Source organism: Hoplias malabaricus, chromosome 7 (assembly GCF_029633855.1).
Source record: "Hoplias malabaricus isolate fHopMal1 chromosome 7, fHopMal1.hap1, whole genome shotgun sequence".
In the NCBI taxonomy this organism is placed as follows: Eukaryota; Metazoa; Chordata; class Actinopteri; order Characiformes; family Erythrinidae; genus Hoplias; species Hoplias malabaricus.
In genome coordinates, this window is record NC_089806.1 from 26,755,051 (window position 1) to 26,773,879 (window position 18,829).

The 18,829-nt window shown below is 38.3% G+C and overlaps 1 long non-coding RNA gene across 2 annotated transcripts; it reads left to right on the top strand.

Moving 5' to 3' along the window:
* The first annotated feature begins 1,920 nt into the window (after positions 1-1,920).
* On the top strand, positions 1,921-10,521 carry LOC136702551 (uncharacterized). Of its 2 annotated transcripts, XR_010803930.1 has the most exons (5): positions 1,921-2,046; positions 4,723-4,764; positions 5,101-5,172; positions 6,403-6,592; positions 9,994-10,521. It is a non-coding gene; the product is annotated as an uncharacterized lncRNA (long non-coding RNA). The 2 variants fall into 2 exon arrangements; XR_010803929.1 differs by lacking the exon at positions 9,994-10,521 and having other exon boundaries at positions 6,403-7,616.
* The last annotated feature ends 8,308 nt before the right edge of the window (positions 10,522-18,829 follow it).

The window sequence follows — 18,829 nt, forward strand, 5'->3', positions numbered from 1 at the left end:
ACGTCAATGGACGTCCAAAATCCATTGTAATAAGTTAGTTAAGTGGTGACCAATCGATAACATCAGTGGACATCCAAAATACTTCTAATAGACTTCTTTTCAGCATTCATTTTCAACCTTAAGAGAACTTTGATTAGACGGCAGTCATTATGTTATTTCAACGTTGAATCAATGGCTAATTGTTGAAACTAATTATGTAAAAATACACTGGCCCTTGCTTTTGTGCTGTTGGCTGAACGTATAATTGGGGACCCATGTTTTAGATTATCAGCACTGTTCTGAGAACAGCCCATTAACTAAAAACATTACCCCACTTCCTACTAAATCCCTATTCGGACAGGATTAGTTTTACCTGTGACAATAAGGTATCACTAAATCACTAATGATGGCCTTCAGAGTATTCACTGGTTCTGCTCCCATCTACCTCAATAGACTCTTAAAACCATACGTTAGCGCCCGCCCTCTCCGTTCCTCAAAGGAGTGCCAACTAACATGACCAACCCCCCGTACAGGTCAGTTGAGGCTATTCTCATCTCTGGTACCACGCTGGTGGAACGAGCTTCCAAGCACTATCAGAGCAACAGAAACCCTCTCTGCATTCAAGAAATCATTGAAAACCCAGCTCTTCCAAGAGTATCTTTTGCACTGAATGTCTTTCTTTAATGCACTTATTACTTCCTGGCATATTGCACTTAATGTAAGGTATTTTGTATAATTTGTGCTGTAGTTTGAATGTTAGATCCTCTTTTGCAAGTCGCTTTGGATAAAAGCGTCTGCCAAATGCATAAATGTAAATGTAAAATAAATGTAAATGTAAATTATTAGTATTACTAATGTATCTCAGTGATTTTAGTCCTGTCCAAATAAACAATTTCAGTCACTTCCTTTTCACTAAAGATTCTGAATACTTTTACCTACCTTTTTACCTATAAAGGTTATATTAAGCACATGCAAATTGAATTTAGGTTAAATTAGATCATATCCTGTGATAATGGAGTTTTTTCACAACAATGTACCAGTACACAATGGAGTAAAACAACGTTCCTACATCTATGGAATTTTTCAGGCATTTGTGATTGCTATGTTCAGATCACCCATAGTGCCTGAATGAGCTGCAAGCAAATGCCAATTAGTATTTTTCGAAGATCTCCAAAAAAAATTCTCTTTCTCTCTCTCTGCTCATGAGAGTGCTATCTGGAATTGTTTTAGACAATGGAGAGAACTCCAAACGCTGAACAGTATGAACCGACTTATTGCTCTATTCCTGCTCCATAGGTGGGTAATATTTTTGATGATTCAGATTACTAAAGGTGGAATGTCTCCACGTTCAGCTAAATTCATTACTGCAAAGTGCTACAAAACTAAACAACTCTTGTTACAAATGAGTTTCTGTAGTAATTCAAACAATAAATTCAATTTTACAGATGAGTTAAAGTTCACCCACACACAAACAAATGTGTTTTTTTTCTCAAACATACCATTACTCTTTAAAAGAGTAATAGTACACTGAAAAACCTAACTGCATTTCTTACTGAAATTATTAAGTTAACATAAATATTACAGAAACTTGGCATCACCTATGCTGATAAAGTCAATCTAACTCAAAAATGACTTGTTGCCATAACATATTGTTTTGAGTTAGATCATTATCTGGCATAATTTGAGTTAATATGGATTCATCAAATATTTAATGTTTACTATTTTTTTCCTATTAAGTATTGTCAACTAAGTTTACAAATTAAAAAAATTGTGAAAAGAAATCTACCTTTTTTCCCTTTTTACGTTCACTTTCCAGTTTATCTTATGTCAAATGCAATCCAAACACAGATCTGTGTTCTGTAAGGATGCATGTTATTGACAGACTATTAATAGACTGTGCCATCAAAATATATACGTGCGTGGAACTTTACTCCCACAGAACGTGTACACTGTCAACCCTTCTGATTACATGGAATGTTACTGAAACGCCAAAGTCGTCACCATGGAAGCACGTCTGAACCCCTGAAGATCATCTCCAGAAAACGAGACAATCACTTGACTTCGAAGGTGCGAGAAACAGCTTATATGTTTGTTATATATTTCTGGAGCCTGGAGTTATATAAGAATGCAAATATGACAGTAAGTTTTTTCGTTATTAGCTTATGGCACATAGCAAGCTAGCATTGTGTGTGAGAGCCTAGCATGATAGCCAGCTAGCTCACTGAAGGGTGTGTTCAGTAACTAGCAACAGGTTTGAACGTGGGCAGGCGTTAATGGTAGCTATTTATATATTCACTCTGCTGCTGCATTTTAAATGTAAAGTTGTTTTGAATGTTAACTACTGTAGTTTAGAATTTACCATGAGAATGTCAACCAGTCTAATACCGGTATGCACCTTGTCCTGTTGTAATAGTAGCATTTAGTGATGTGTCGGTCGCGAACGAACCGGTTCAAAGAGCCGGCTCTTGTAAGTGAACGATGAGAGCCGGTTCCCGTCTAAGACCGAACCATTTTTTTTCTAAGGCTTGTCATTCAACCAATCAGAGAACAACAAGCAACCCTCCAACCCTCCAAGCTGAGACACTTGGTTTTCCTGAATACCAATTTGCCTTCCAAAAAATAGTTTAAGAAAATGTTAAATCAGTTAAATGTTTGTTGACAGTTGTGGTTGTTTTAATCACTACCGTTGAATGCTGCTGTTTTGCACTTTGCAGAGTATTTGTTTATTTTATTACCCAGAAATGGATGATTATTTAATTTAATAAGCTATTTTGTACTTTTGGGTTGGCTATATTTCAGAGTTTATAGGTGATTTTTTATTAAGGTGTTTAAATAAAAATACAGTTATTTATACAATTGAATGTGTGAGTACAAGACAGCCATAAAAACAATTGGCCATTGCAACACTATTTATTATTTTTAATATTGAACAATAATATTTTGTCCATATAGTCATGTAAAATGTAGGTAATATTGTTCTGTACCAGTGGAAATAAGTGGTAAATCAAAGAGCCATTTAGGAGCCGAAAGAGTCGGTTCTTTATGAAGAGCCGAGCCAAAAGAGCCGGCTCCCCAAAAAGAGCCGAAATTCCCATCACTAGTAGCATCACTCTTGACAAATTTGATAAATAATGTGGAAATACAAATTGTGTGTGTTCTCTAGCTCCATCAAAGTACATTTATTAAAACATTACAGACTCTAGCATGGACAGTATTTAACAGTTTCACCCTTGCCCTGCTTGTATCACCACTGCTTGCGCAAGTTTAGTATTTTTAATTCTCTCAGGATACACATGTCTAGTAGTGATGGGAATTTCGGCTCTTTTTGGGGAGTCGGCTCTTTCGGTTCCTAAATGGCTCTTTGTTTTACCACTTATTTCCACTGGTACAGAACAATATTACCTACATTTTACATGACTATATGGACAAAATATTATTGTTCAATATTAAAAATAATAAATAGTGTTGCAATGGCCAATTGTTTTTATGGCCGTCTTGTAATAACTCACTGATTGCACTCACACATTCAATTGTATAAATAACTGGATTTTTATTTAAACACCTTAATAAAAAATCACTTGTAAAATCTGAAATACAGCCAATGGAACCCAAAGGGTAGGTATTACAAAATAGCTTATTAAATTATATAATCATCCATTTCTGGGTAATAAAATAAACAATTACAATGCAAAGTGCAAAACAGCAGCATTCAACGGTAGTGAATAAAACAACCACAACTGTCAACAAACATTTAACTGATTTAACATATTCTTAAACTATTTTTTGGAAGGCAGATTGGCATTCGGGAAAACCAAGTGTCTCAGCTTGGAGGGTTGGAGCTTGCTTGTTGTTCTCCGATTGGTTGAATGACAAGCCTTCGAAAAAAATAGCTCGGTCTTAGACGGGAACCGGCTCTCATCGTTCACTTACAAGAGCCGGCTCTTTGAACCGGTTCGTTCGCGACCGACACATCACTAATGTCTAGAGTGCATCCTGTGAAAAAGAAAAGCAGAAGAACTAGTGTCAGTGTAATCAACAGTTTAGCTTTTCATTGTCCTCTGTGATTTTAAGCAGCCGTTTGAGGAGAAGGACATGTTTCTTCATTTAAGAGGGCATTTAAGACTATAGCAAACAGTGCCATGTCCTTTTAGTCACTGCACATTTAAAACAAATGTCTACTCCACGTTTAATTCTCACAAGTGTAGGGAACACCATAATGCTTCAGAATTTAAAGAATCCATTGTTGTGCAAAGGGAGACAGGGGTTTCTCATGACCATGAAATTGAGCAAGATCCTTTTAGATGTGTTAGATGAACACGAAACCATACCAGAGGCAGGTACCAGCACTGATGTTTTAGCAGAACAATTGAATTATAACCTGGCAGCCTCCTTTTTAAACTTGCAGACAATTCTGCATGTATCAGAAAAAGCAACACAGAAAATTATTGAGCACATTGAACAGTTATTTTCACTTTTACTTTTACCTATTGTAAAATAAGCTGTTATCAAAATACTGAATATGCATAACTGCTCTTTTACTGACATAATTGTAAATGGAATTGTCTGAGAAGTTTTAGAGTAATATTTTTCACAAATCCATTACATGTGAAGCCCCCCCTATCAACAGTTAAGAGGAGAAAATCATATTAGGAAGAAAAGTTTCCATATGTTAAACCTGTCGAGTACCTCATTGTGTCTTCACTGCACAATTATATGTATGTGCCCATACTCTCAACTCTGCAGGTTTTGCTGAATAAAGTGTAGAAACCAACATGGAGCAGCCTGGTGAGTATTCTTCATATTGTGATGGCTCTTACTGTCATGAAAATCCCCTTCTTTCACTTGAGGAAATAAATATATCTGTAATCCTTTATATGGATGAATTTGAAATTGTTAACCCTCTTGGAACTTCAAACAAAATACACAAAATATGTGCTGTTTACTGGACTTTAGCTAACCTGCCAGCACTCCATGCAACTTGCTCTTTTGTTTAATTCTAATAATGTACAACTGTTTGGATATGCAAAACAGTTTGCACCTCTCGGGGACAATCAAGAAGATTATGGTGTTAAAGGCACTTGTGTTCTGTCTGACCATCTGCCTTTTTCCATCCCATCACAGGATTTCCACCAGATATTCTACATGATCTATTGGAAGGTGTTACTCCAGTGGAGCTTGCTCTCTGTTTAAAAGGTATGATGTGGGCATGAGAACCACACTTTGCTCAGACTTCTCACACTTCTCATAGGCTTGAGAGTTCAAGAAAGGGATACATTATGGGGGATTTTAATGGAGTTCAAGGATATAGTAGATCTTGCTGTGTCTCACACCTACAGTTGCGACCTAAGCATCATTATCTTGAGCACTACCATAAAATGATTTGGGCCTCTGGTGCATCTGTGGACAATGAGGTTTGAAAGGAAGCACAATATTTTGAAGAAAAAAGTTTGTGGTACACACAACTTCAGAAACGTATTAAAAACATTGGCAGAGAGACACCAAAAATGCTGTCCTTCTACTTGACATCATCAACATTTTTAAGCCACCAGTGCAGACATCAAAAATGGAATCTGTCTTTGTTGAATCATTGCCCACAGATGTACATGCATTGGCACAAAAGTGGTAACCATTGCTGGCACACTTTTTGCGATTGGCATGTTTGTGTGCACAGGTGTCCATGCTGCCCTACCTGTGTTCCAAGAGATCAAAAACATACTTCTTTTTGCCAATGAAATATTTTTCTTACTCAAAGGTTTTGTGGTTTTGTATATTGGGCATTTGCGCTCATATGAACTCACAGTTCATGAAGGAAAAGACTATACAGTGAGATCTGTATGTGAGCTGAAGGACAGAAGTCCATTGTTTGCCTACAAAATGTCAAGCAAAATAATGCTTACAACAAAAAATTTAATCCCAGTTTCTGAGTAAAAGAGCAGCACCAGATACAGTAGCCATCTCAGTCCTCTTTACTGCCTACAGAGTGCAATAGGTGAGGTCAGTTTTCCTCTTTAATTTGGTGACATGGTGAATATTTCAAAACTATTGGCCAACAAGTGTCTCGCTGTGTCTGTTACAGGATTACCTAATGCAGTTGAAATGGCAACACAGCTAAAACTAAGGGTCATTTTTGATGATGAAAATGCTGAAAACCTCATTTTGCCTTCTCATCCTGAAAGTGTTGATGACCTTGTATTGGAGGTGAAAAATAATCTGAAATTAACCTGAAATTGACCTTATTTGCGAAGGGCTGGCTGCTGATTTTCACTCCACCTAAGTGGGTATTCACTAGGCTGTTTGAATTCTGAGATTAGTTTGAGTATAGTAGAGTCTCATTTACGCTCCTGCTTAATTTGAATTGAAAATATCACACTTTTCCTTTGCAGGTAAGACTTAATACCACTGCATGGTTTATGTTTTGTACAGGAGTTTTCCTTTCTGTCATGAACCTCATCTAATGGTGAAGGAGGAGTTTGAAGAATTCCACAAGGGGCCAGTGGCACTGGTGGCTATGGTAGATGAAGACCATGTGTCTGCAGTGATTAAGTTTCAGCCACTCAGTGTATCCGTCGTCCTTGAGGTGGTAATGTCCCACAGATCTTGGACAGATGCACTGGTAAATTTTAATTGGTTTAATGTATGCTTTACATTTAAGCTATCCAAAGAAGTTGCAGGCTTTGAGGAATGTGCATAACATTATCAGAGTGAATATGTTGTGACAGGTCAATGGTGCTTGAATGTAATCATTGGGGTTTAATGCATAAGCCCAGTAGCAAAAAATAATTCACCTGCCACATATGTCTTACTACCAAAAACAATATATGTTCAAGCGAACCAGGTCATCAGAGAATATTTTCAGTATCATTCTTTGTACTGAAAATAATTAATCAAAGAGGCATGAATTATTCATTTGTGCCAGCTGAGGGGGTATATTCACTGTTGTTGAAGTTGAGGCTGAATAAATGTTTACATTTAAATATTTTGTAATGATTCTTGCATTTATAGTTGTTCTTAAATACAGCAAAGCCTGTGCACGTAAGGCACATTTAGCTTATAATAGTGCTTTTATTGTTGTACTGTCAAGTGGCTGACAGACACTTAAACCACTCCAAGAAACTGTAACAGTGTTATTCTTTAAGATGCCATGTACCTCATAGCAATATATTAATTACACATGATTTGGTCTTCCTTGATTTTATTTAAAGCCGTATTGTTTATGCTTTTAAGGATTATTTTTGGACCTTCTATTTTTCTACTCTTTTCTCTAATCTTTTCAAACATTTTTTTTTATTTAGGTTTTTATTTCTATGTATAGTTTTGTGCCAGCTGTGGAAGGGTATTCAGTGAGACTGAATAAATATTTTGGTACTGATCCTTGTATTTATAGCGGCTTTAAAATAATCATTTTTTGTTTTAAATGTTTGATTTGAGTTAATGTAACTTTCAAGTTTCCTCAAATGAAATGGTTTGCTACTGTTTGATGGGAATTTCATAAAACTATAGCCTATTTATTTTACTTTAATAGTTGAAAATGAGTTAGCTTAACTTGTTTTGCTGGACTTGTGTAAAAAATGTGAATTTAAGGGTAATGCAAGTCTGTTAAGTCAGACATACTTAATTTTAATGAGTTGGTACATCTATTACACATGCGTCCAAAATACTTAAATAAACTAGCAAGTACACTGTCAACAGAGTACAGGTCACTTGTTTTTCTCAATTCTATATAACAATGGTTATATGCATTGTTCACACTCATTTTAGAAAATAATTTATGCTCAAATTGTTTGAGTTATTAAACTTAAATGGTTTAAGGCAATCAATTTCCTCAAACCATTTGAGTTTACTTAAATCGTCAGGTTTTATAGTGTACTTGGTTATTGTAATCCTTTTATGTTATGCTTGCTAATGCACTAAAAAGTGCCAGAAATTGTCCCATTAAAACAAAGGCTTTAAAAAATTTTATCAAAAGGTTTCCATTTTCCCCTTTTATACAAAATAAGGGCTAAGGGTTTAAAATACATAAGAATGTGAAATGTAGCTTAGAGTACATGTAGCATGACATTCTACCCTCTTCTCTTTATCTTTACAGTTAAGAGTTTGCTGTAATGGAGATTTAGACAAAACAGATAAGCATTACTTCCTGATCAGTAGCACAACTTGAACTTTATAGAAACAGATCACACGTACGGATACATCTAGAAACACAATATAAATGTTTTAAACTTTCCTTGGTTATAAGTACCCTCAGGCCATATCTGTTCACTTTATGAATGTGATACATTCTTTACATGGACACTAGTTTCAGCTCAGTCATTTATTAACACTAGCTGCAAACAACAAAACTGATGTTTGATTTTTAGAGTTGATTGTGTGGGTTCCTGTTATGAAACAAGAAATAATCATGTACATTTAAATTATTAACCAACACCCAAAATGGCTCTAATTCTTTGTATCATCCAATGTACAGGTGCTGGTCATAAAATAAGAATATCATGAAAAAGTTGATTTATTTCAGTAATTCCATTCAAAATTTGAAACTTGTATATTATACTCATTCATTACACACAGACTGATATATTTCAAGTGTTTATTTATTTTAATTTGATGATTATAACTTAACCGCGACCCTGAAATGGAGAAGTGGAAAAGAAAATGATGATGATGATTATAACTTACAACTAATGAAAACCCCAAATGCAGTATCTCAGAAAATTAGAATATTACTTACGACCAATAAAAAAAATCTTTAAATACTGGCCAATTGAAAAGTATGAGCATGTACAGCACTCAATACTTAGTTGGGGCTCCTTTTGCCTGAATTGCTGCAGTGATGCGGTGGAATAAGAATTCTCCACCAACCAAATATATCCAACCAACAGGGTCCTATGTTCACTGATGAAGGACTAGAGGATGACCAACACAAACTGTGCAGCAACAGAGCTACTTTCTCTGACTTTATATCTACAAATGGGACCAATGAACTAGGTGTGTCTGACTGAATGAACAGTGAGTGGGGAAATCCAAAACAAAGTGGGGAAAAACTCCAGCAGTACTGCTGTGTCTGATCCACTTGTCCATGCCAACACAGCCTATCCATCACCATATTAGTGTCACTGCAGCGTTGCAAATGTATGACTACCCAAATCAGCTGCTTTGTGGTGGTACTATGGGGGTCCTGTCCATTGAAGAAAACATTCAACATCAGTCCATGGCTGCAATTTAATGACACAAGATGGCAGTTAAAATGTATAGAAATTTAGCATGACTATCTAAACATGTCCAGCAGATTCTATGCATATTGGTGGTCAAAGTGTTGACAATTTTTTATTTAGATGATTCGTCTATTACAATGTGTTGTGTTCTTAAATTAAACAAAGCCAAATCTTCAAGAAACATATGGTAGGTTTGAGAATCAGACAATAAAGAACTAGATTTCCTGATCAGTAACATTCCTATTTACAAAGATAACCTACACTGAAATAAGCTTATCTTTTTTAAAATCTAAATTTTCACATACCATTCATGGTGAGTTATAACTTCTAGGTTATGTAAGATAAGTGGAATGACTGTTTTCACTACACCAGTATCTATTCCTTTAGTTTACACCAGTGTCCAGTTATCAGTTATCAAAAATGGTGCTTATTTATCTATCTCTCTTCTCACAACAGAAAAACATGGGATGCTTTTAAACAAATAGAAGTCCAAACATTGAAAAGCATTAACTGAGTTGAGGATATTGCTCTATTGCTCTATTCCTGCTCCATAAATGGTTATTTTTAAAATAAGAGATATTTTCTGTACATTGATCTTACTCTAAATTCTAGAGAGCTCTAACTGAATCAAATTAAACGCAGAACAAAAATAGCATAAACCTCAAGTTACAAGTTTGTTTCTGTGGCAGAGAGAAGTAAAAAAAAAAAACAGACGAGTTCAATCTGAACCACTGCTCTGGGGATGCAAGAACAAATCCTGCACTGGGTCTGTAAATTTATCCTGAATTTATTGTGTTTCCTCCAGGTGCTCTGGATCATCCTGTAAGTCTGTGGCATAGTCCAATAAACCAGACAGGGCTCGGTTCTGAGAGTCATCTGCAAAGTCCTTGGGAGTGTCTTATAAACATAAGCAGTGGAAGCTGGCAACAAAAGAGCAGAAGTGGTGGGAACTGCTTACACGTAAGCTGAAGTGGGCATTGCCACAATCATTAGATCAGGAGCGACCTGAACCACAAACACTGGAGCATAAGTTGCAAGCGCCACAGTAACTGAAGCAGAACTGGCAGGCACCAGGTCACTGGAACAGGGACAGCCAGCAGTCCTGCAGCAGTGTCTTTGGAAACGGGACTGTGCACTGGCGCCCTTGGGAAGAGGAGGCCCTGTGGTGACATCCTTGGGACAGGGTGCCCTGTGGCAACATCTTCAAGAACAGGGGCTTCGGCTGTCTGAATGGCAGGTGCTGGAGTTGTTGAGGGTTCAGAAGGTCCAGTGGGTGCACACATGAGGAAATCCCAGAAATCCCTTGACCAATTTCCTCATGAAATGCATTCCTGTTAGCCTCACCTCTTCTGTCTCTATGGAAAAAATAATTTTTTTTTAATCATTGCTTTGAATCACTGTCAGTGTTTGATTCACTTTACAATTATTAGGTGAACAATAATGTCAGAAGCTTCGTTTCGGCACCTAACCACTGACTGCTTTGGGAAAAGATTCAAAAGCAAAAAATCCCAGGGCTGCAGGGCTGCTTCGATTTATTAAAAGCACTCTCACTACTTTCAAGTCAAGAGAGTTTTATTATCAATTCTGCATATGTACAGGACATACAAAGGATTGAAATTACGTTACTCTCCTCTCCAAAATGCAGAAACATTTAACAAAAAAATAGACTAAATTCAACTAAGCTAAGTATATAAATATATGAAAGTGAACAAACAGAAGACAAGTGCAGGACATATGATACCAGCAGCTCACTGACATACATGAGACAATGGGACACTGACTGAAGACAATAACCTGATTTGGAGGTAGGATAATGGATGTACAAGCAGTGTAAACAATAGTGCAAGATAATCGTAATAGAAGGAGGTAGGATACTGGATGTACAGGGCAGAGTAAACAATATAGCAAAATAATTGTAATAGGAGGAGGTAGGATACTGGATGTACAAGGCAGAGTAGACAACAGTGCAAGAAAATCAAAACAATTAAATAAAGTGAACAAGTGCATGCCGGTTCTATTGAAAAACTCACAGTTAGGTCTGATGAGGAGCTTAAGTGACAGTACCAATATAAACAGGACCGGTGTAAACAGTAGTGCTAATATAGGGATATGAAGCCTGGAGGCTGGTTAAAGTGGTTGAGTGCCTGCCTGATTTTCAAAGTCACAGTTGGGTATTGGTGGTAACTGATGAGGTTGCTGAGTAGTGTGTGCGGGGGGCAGAAGTGGGAGCGGGTGCAGAGCAGGGAGAGAGTTCAGCATTTTCACAGCCTGATGGAAGGAGCTATCCCTCAGTCTGCTGGTCATAGCCCTGAGACTACGCAGTCTCCGCCCTGATGGCAGCAGGCTGAAGAAGCTGTATAGCGGGTGGGTGGGATCAAATGCCAAGCAGAGGGTTTTTCGTAGGAGGCGGGAAATGTATAAGTCCTGTAGGGAGGGGAGAGAGGTACCAATGATCTTCTCAGCAGTTCTCACAATACCCTGGAGGGTTCTGCGGCACGATGCTCTGCAGGCCCTGTACCACGCAGTGAAACAGCTAGTCAGGATACTCTCAATGGACCCCTTGTACAAGGTGATCATGATGGGGGTGGGAGCTCTTGCTCTTCCTAGCTTGCGGAGAAAGTAGAGCTGTTGGTGAGCTTTCTTGGCCAGTGATGCAGTGTTGATGGTCCAGGAGACAGGTCCTCTGTGACGTGCACACCCAGGAACTTGGTGCTGGTCGTTGAAACAGAATGGTGATGGCTTCTTTGGGACAGGGATTATAGTGGTGGCTTTGAAGCATACAGGGGCCACAGCCTGACTCAGTGAGGTGTTGATGATGTCAGAAATCACCTCTGCAAGTTCGCCAGCGCAGTCCTTCAGCACACGACCAGGTATGTTGTCAGATCCAGGAGCTTTCCGAACGTTGATCCTGCTGAATACACTCCTCAACTTGTCTGAAGACAGTGTGAGCACCGGGTCTCCAGGAGGGGGGTGGATTTATGTGCTGGGGTGTGTTTTAGTGCCTCAGACCGAGCGAATCACATCACATCCATGCACACAAAAATCTGTCATTTTAACTGTCTCATAAAGCAAGCCCCCATGAGCCTTTCTTTTGGAGAAACAGTCAAAGGACTAGGGCTGTGATAAATTTAAATGTGTTATCAAAAGCCCTGCTCAAGAATTTGCAACCATCCATCCATCCATTATCTGTAACCGCTTATCCAATTTTTAGGGTCGCGGGGGGTCCAGAGCCTACCTGGAATCATCGGGCGCAAGGCGGGAATACACCCTGGAGGGGACGCCAGTCCTTCACAGGGCAACACAGACACACACACATTCACTCACACACTCACACCTACGGACACTTTCGAGTCACCAATCCACCTGCAACGTGTGTTTTTGGACTGTGGGAGGAAACCGGAGCACCCGGAGGAAACCCACGCGGACACGGGGAGAACACACCAACTCCTCACAGACAGTCACCCGGAGCGGGAATCGAACCCACAACCTCCAGGTTCCTGGAGCTGTGTGACTGCGACACTACCTGCTGCGCCACCGTGCCGCCCAATTTGCAACCATGTAAATGCAATTACAACAGTATAATTTTTTTAATGTGCCTCATCAAGATGAGTTATTCAAAATTTATTTTTAAAAGAATACTCTGACAAACCCTGGATGTATGTACCCAAAATCAGCAATCAGCACCTGTGTCAGCCCCCTCCCTGTATCAGCACCTTAACATGGTGGAGGGGTTTGCATGCCTTTGTGAGCCTAGGAGCTATCTAGTCATAGGGGCAATAGCCCCTGGTAGGGTCTCCCAAGGCAAATTGGTCCTAAGTGATGGACCAGACAAATATTGATCTATAAAAACCCAAATGAAAAGAAGAACAGCAGAGACACAGCTTCCCTTGCAACATGGGTCCAATTTTGATTGCCTCATAAAATCCTGTCCATTGATATAAGTTTCCGGTGGAGGTTTATTAGTAGGAAAGGATCATTTAGCCTCAATAATTTTATTTCGGAGAAAACTGGCAACGGTGTTGACTCATGCTCCGGGACCATCTGTGGATCTTCCTTTAGATTATGGGTCCAATCTCCCATGGCCCCACCACCTGTGAGAGAGGTAGTAATCTGGGTCTGGTGTGAGACCCTGGCGTTCTGATTCTTAGTTACTGAAACTCCCTTGGAACAAAAGGCTTCAGACCAAATGCCCTCAGACCAAACTCCCTCCTAAAAAAAGCTTCAGAACAAACGCCCTCAGCCCAAACTCCCTGAGAAAAAAAGCTTCAGACCAAATGCCCTCAGCCCAAACTCTAAACTGTAAGCTCAAACTGTAGGCTTTATTAACTTGTGATAATAAGGCAGGCTTTAATGCAATTGGTTTTAAATTTTTGGTCCTACAGTGACAATATGATATTTTAAAATTCAACACTAAGGATGTGGCGATGGTCCCTTACATTGGCACCTAAAGAGCCGCTTAACTCACCATTCAGTTCTGAAAACTGTTCAGACTTTCTTTAAACAAACAAAAATTAAATAAAAGTGTAGTCTTGAACTTGTGTTCTCTGGAGAAGGAAATAAAGTGTAAATCTTGTCATGAGCTCACTTTTAACAACATTGACATTGGAAATGCTAATGTGTGTCCAATTTTGAATATAAAAACAAGAGGCTGTGTTGTCAGTCGTGTAGTGGAGGAAGAACAAGGCATGTTGATCATCTTCAAGAATATGGATTATCCAAATCAGGTGGTTAAAAAATGTAAGATTCGGCCTCCGGCTTTCCATTTTATGGTCAAGAGGAATTCTATGTTTCTCAGCTTGGGTTGTGATGACCCCCTTGAACTACCCCCATACACCCACACTGGAAATCTGGAACTGGAAATTCCCTTTCCAGTTTGACCCTGGGATATTCACGAGAAGGTTCACCCTTACACTGAGTGCTCTGTTCCAAAGTTTATGACCATTAGGCCAAGGATAGCTCTTGTACATCTGTCAAGATCCTGGGAACAGACGCTAAAGTCATCACATGACGAAGCCCAAAACTCTACAAAAACATTTCTCATGTCTACCCGTCGCCAGTTTTCTCTAAAATAAAATTATTGAGGCTAAATGATCCTTTCCTACTAATAAACCTCCACCGGAAACTTATATCAATGGACAGGATTTTATGGGGCAATCAAAATGATCCGACACTCGATGATATGGAAGTTTTTACTGAATTAATTTTAAATTGAAAATTCATAGTTTAACCCAAAACAGCATGGACCAACAGTGCCTCCAAGTGGACATTTGGGAAATCATATGTCACCCAAAAGCAACCCGTTGTTCCATATCTCTCTCTCTCATTTTATCTCTGTCCCAAAAAGAGTTATTATGGACATGTATGCATTTCCTAATCCAGTTATGCTTTATCCAATGTATTCTTATTGTTTAATCATGTGATATTTTATGTTATTCTCATGTAAGTGTATACTAAACATGTCTGTATGAATTTATATGAATTTTAGCAAACATGAAGACCAATTGCTGGACCAGTTTGTAGCCGAGATTGAAGCGGCAGGGATGAGGATCAGCACCTCCAAATCTGAGTCCATAGTATGAAGCCGGAAAAGGGTGGAATGTTCTCTCCAGGTTGAAAGTGATCTCCTGCCTCAAGTGGAGGAGTTCAAGTATCTCTGGGTCTTGTTCACGAGTAAAGGAAAAATGGAGCGGGAGATTGACAGGTGGATCGGTGCAGCATCAGCAGTGAGTGAGCTGAGCAGAAAAGTGTACCATTCAGTCTACCTCCCAACCCTCACCTATGGTCATGAGATTTGGGTAGTGACCGAAAGAATTAGATCGCGGATACAAGCGCCTGAAATAATTTTCTCCACAGGGTGTCTGGACTCTCCCTTAGAGATAGGGTTAGGAATTCCGACACCCGGGAGCGACTCGGAGTGGGGCCACTGATCCTCCACATCGAGAGGAGCCAGTTGAGGTGGTTCGGGCATCTGGTCTGGGTGCCTCCCCGACGCCTTCCTGTTGAGGTGTTCTCCAGGCTCCACGCACTGGAGAGACTACAAGACTCGACCAGTCTGGGAATGCCTTGGTATCCCCCCGGAAGAGTTGGAAGACGTGGCTAGGGAGAGGGAAGTCTGGCTTTCTTTACTTGGACTGCTTCCCCCGTGACCTGGACCCAGATAAGCGGTAGATAATGGATGGATGGATGTACCCGTGTCAGCAGGTGTCCTTGGAGTGCGCATTTCACATTCATGAAAAATCTCATGACAGTGTAAAAAGCCATTCAGTAAGGCTTAGAAAGATTACGCCTTCCTACTTGTACTTGTTACTGTATTGTGGATTTTTTTTTTCTTTTTTGTTCTTCATGGCTCTTTTTTAATGTGCCATTAATAAAGGAGTAACTGTTCTTCATTCAAGCATATTATATCTTATTACAGAACACTGCTTTAACAAAATATAATCTGTAAGTATAGCAATATAAATATTATCAAATATAAAATAGATTTATAGGCACACATTGAGTAGTTAAGACTGAGTTGGTATCAGTACTTTGTATCGGCAGATATTTGAACATGAAAACGTGGTACAGTGCATCCCCATTTCAAACATTTATACATTAATGAGAACATATACAATTTTGGGGCTAATGAATATTTTGAAAGAAATGTTTGAAAGAATTTAATATGCACTTTAATAGACTAGACGTGAAAACTACGCAACACATAAACCACCCTTTCTTTTACAGATGTGTACTGAACTACCGTTTCTTAGTAGTGCATTTACACAATCTAAGCTTAATTATACAAACCATGAAACATTACGTAGTTTACACTAACATTTCTCAGATTCAGATTTTCAGTTATTAGTTAATTAATTAATTATGTAGTAATTTGTCAAGGTCACTTAGTATTCCACCACTTGCTCACTCACGTACCACTAGTTGTATACATACTACAGTTTGAGATCCACTGTTCTAAGCTATTGCCATTGACTGCGGTTTTGAAGAGTCCGTATAGAACTATCTAAAATAGGAAACTTTAATAATCCTGATCAAATCAAGTTGTTTTAGTATTTTAAACTTTACGTAAGTCTCAAAATGAGCAAAACCCATTGGATCAGAAATCTAAAACAGATTAAGAGTCTTCAACTTCTTGCTGGCGTTACATTCAGATCTCTATCAAGATTTAGACAGGGCTCCGAAGCTAAGCAGGTCTGGGCTTGGTGAGGCCTTGAATGGAAGACTGCCTAGGGATCCAATGTCTTCTAAGCTCATGCTATTGACTGAGGTTTTGAAGAAGTCCACATAGAAGACTAATATCAAAACTATGATCATTTAAAAGCTATGATTAAATCAAGTTGTATTACTATTTTAAAATTTAATTCTCACAACGAGCAACACCTGTTGGTCCAGAAGTCTGAAAACGATTAAGGGACTTCAACTGCTTCCTGTTGGGACATTCAGCCCTACTTTTCAGGATGCTTCATTTAGTCTGGGCTCAGAATTTAAGCAGGGTTAGGATTGGTAAATGATAAATGAAAGATTACCAAGGGACCCAAGTCCTTCTAAGCTATTTCCATTTTGAATAGAGTCCTCAGAAGTCTACTATCTAAAGTAGGTTTAAAACTCTGATTACATAAAGTTATTTAGTATTTTACCCAAGTCTAACAATGAACAAAAGTTATGGGTTCAGAAATTTGAAACAGATTAAGAGACTTTCTACTTAAAGACTAAAGACTACTTTCAGGATACTTGATATAGTTTGGGCTTCAAAGCTACGCAGTGCTGGGCTTGGTAAGCTTTTGAATGGAAGACTGCAACTATAATAATAATAATAATAATAATAATAATAATAATAATAATAATAATTATTATTATTATTATTATTATTATTATTATGAAAATACATTTTATTTGTTGATGCCTTTCATGACACTCAAGGTCACCTTACATCAATTAAAACAAGAATTAAAACACAGTATGTTATTACTGCTACAGCAAACAAATGATCACAACACACAAGCATATAACATATTGTATAAAATATATTAAAAAATTATGGTTTAAGAGCACATTTGAATTCTGCAATAGAATGCAGTGTTTGAACGTGAGTGGGGAATGTGTTCCAGAGTTTGGGTGCAAATATAGGAGAAGCCCCTGGCACTCACTGTGGTAAGATTAATGGGTGGGTATGCCAGAAAGCCTGCTGAGGAAGATCGCAATGAGCATGGAGGAGTGTAAAACTGAAGGAATTCTGTAAGATAGTTAAGGGATTGATTATGAAGTGCCTTGAATGTCAATAGTAAAATGTAAAAATGGATTTGTTGTGATACTGGGAGCCAGTGCAGATGGATCAGCATGGGTGCCGCTGAGTTCTGGATATGTTAAAGTCTTTGAATGTGTTTGTTGGGAGTGCCAACCAGGATTGATCCGCTGAAGGTTCTTGGCTTTGAAATTGAATCTGACCAGAAATTAATACTTTTGTACGAGAAAGGTAAGGTACACATAAACAAATAACCAAGGACTGGTTTTATCACACACAACAGGATTATTAAATGTAATATTAATTCTCAGTGTCCAAGCAAGTATTCGCTTGAAGACGAACGATGCATCAGCATATGACATTTCCTGAGGTAGAAGACATATTTGTGGGATAGTTTTTGTAGTGTTTTAAGGTATTCCTTGGTGTTCTGGTGTCTCTGTGGAGATGTAGTGTAAAGTGGAGGAATATTGGATTACAGAGACAGCATAGAGCACAGAACTCATCATCTGTCATCTGTATAGCTGTAATAGGACAGCCCATAGTCCTGTAGAATCTGGCGAAGAGGAAGCATGTATAAATGAAATAAAGTAGACCAAGAATAGAACCCTGGAGGACACCACAGGTCACTGGCATGTTCTCTGAAATATTATTTTCTATTTCTACAAAGTAGTTCCTGCCTTCCAAGTAAGAAACAAACCACTTCAGAACTGTTCCTGAGAGTCCAACCGAGTTTGCGAGTCTATCTATAAGCATCTTATGGTCAATGGCATTAAAGGCAGCAATAAGGTCAAGAAGTAACATAAGAGATACCTTTCCAACCTCTGTATTTAAGCGAATGTCATTAATTTCTTTGATTAGAGTAGTCTCAGTGCTGTGATAAGACCGATACCCGTACTGGAATTTGTGTAGGCTACTGTTAATGGACAAGAAACTAGTGATTTGCCTGAAAACTGTTTTCTCAATAATTTCCGAAAATTAGAAATGGGTCTGTAGTTACTTATCTGAGATCATTCTACATTTTTCTTTTTTTAGAAAACTTTTTTTTTTTTTTTTACAACTGCAGTTTTTTGTGACCTCGGAAAGTGCCCCAACATGAGTGAGGTGTTAACAATGTAAAGTAGGTTTGGTGCTATAGTGTGAAAAACATTCTTTAAAAATTTGGTTGGTAGTGTGTCAAGACTGAAAGTGGATGGTTTGAGATGACTAACTGTGTCAAATATAATTTCAATGTTTACAGTACTGAACTTTTTAACTCAGGAGTCTTTATGAGGTGGTGTGGAGGGTACAGACTAATTGTTGGATATAGATGAACTAATCACTTGTCTGATATTGTGGATTTTAGTGTTAAAAAACTTTCATGGTGATTGGACCTTGTTAAGGGTGTCAAACAGCTGCTGAAATG